We start from the raw sequence: 1,818 nt of genomic DNA on the forward strand, positions 1-1,818 counted from the left end.
TGCGAGTTATGGTTAAAGAAAGTAAGTTTCCTTGATCATGTGATTTTAGTAGTTGTATAGTTGTGAATCTATCGAAGATAGATGTCGTGTTACAATGGGAGACTATGAAGTATGCCACTGAGATTAGAAGTTTTTCTTGGATTGACTGGTTACTACAGGAAGTTCATTAAAGGTTTTTCAAATTTAGCATTGTCGTTAACTCAGTTCACTCGAAAGGGTCAAGCATATGTTTGGGATGTGCATTGTGAAAAGAGTTTCCAAGAACTCAAGAAGAAGTTGATGGCTGCTCCAATTTTGATTTCGACGAATCCAAATGAGTCCTTTGTTATATATTGTGATGCTTCGAAGATGGGTATAGGATGTGTTTTGATGCAAAATGGTCAAGTTGTTGTTGGTGTAAGCCCTAGAGGCCAATACTTTTGGTACTTGTATCGAATTATTTATTAATTAATAAAAGGCTTTTTCTTTATTATGTTTGATTAATAAAGTCCCTAGAATAGCTAGTCCGTTTAATGTATCAAGTATGACTTAATCATGAGATCACATTAAACATAAGGACACTATTCTTAAAGTATCCGTAGTCGAGCTTTATTGTGAAGTGGGATAACATTAAAGCATTAAGACTATTATGTTTGAAGAATGATGATCACATCTCATGGATCATGGATAAAGAGTTATCAAGTCTTAAAAATAGGTATGAATATTAAGAGTAATATTTATACCGGATTGACCCGCTATGAGAATACTATATAGAAAGTTATGCAAAGTGTCATAAGTTATTCTCATGGTGATAATGGTGTATATCACTCTTCGACCTGAAACCACTATGGATCCTAGATGTAGAGTCGAGTGCTTTATTGTTGATCCAACGTTGTCCGTAACTGAATAACCATAAAGACAGTTGATGGGTACTCCACAAAGCATGCTAAGGGACAAGAGTGACCTAGATGGAATTTGTCCATCCTGCGTAACAGGATAAATGTCTATGGGCCCAATATTAAACTGGACAAGGATGACACGGTCTATACCTTGTGTTCAATATATACATAAGAGCAAATGGGTAATTATACACATAATTATTATCACAGAAGGACTTGTCAGATCACATGACATTTTCGTGGCTTGGGTAGCAGTGATGTGTTGCTAGATACCGCTCACTGTTTATTATGTTAAATACGTGATTTAATATAATTGCCAACGCCGCGAAAACCTATAGGGTCACACGCAAAGGACGGATTGATGAGAGATAGAGTAACTAAGGAACATCGTAAGGTACGGTGTACTTAAGTAGGATACGAAATATGGTAAGGTACCAAATACTTAAGTGATTTTGGCATATTATGAGATATGGGCCAAAATACACTTAAGTGGGCTTTTTAGCTTGCAGCCCACACAAGTGGTTCTATAAATAGAACCCTTGGGTAGAAGCATTGTCACTAAGACTCAAGTGAAGACTTGGAATTTAGTTTCCCTCTCTCTCTCTCTCTCACTCAAAGCCTTCATTCATAGCAGCTAGCGCTGAGATTGAAGAAATTCGTTCGTGTGGACTGAGTAGAGACGTTGTCATCGTTCAACGTTCGTGATCGCCACAAGAGGTAACGATTCTATCACTGATCATGCCCATTCGTAAGGATCACTAAATGGAGAAATTTTTAAATTCCGATGCGCCTTGGATGACAATTCTCCTTCAGTTGTGGCTTATGCTTAGAGACAGTTGAGATTTCATGAAAGGAATTACCCTACGCATGATCTTGAGTTGACAAGAATGGTATTCATGTGGAAGATTTGGAAGCACTACCTATTTGACTCCAAATTCAA

This window comes from Lathyrus oleraceus, chromosome 6, assembly GCF_024323335.1.
Source record: "Lathyrus oleraceus cultivar Zhongwan6 chromosome 6, CAAS_Psat_ZW6_1.0, whole genome shotgun sequence".
NCBI lineage: Eukaryota > Viridiplantae > Streptophyta > Magnoliopsida > Fabales > Fabaceae > Lathyrus > Lathyrus oleraceus.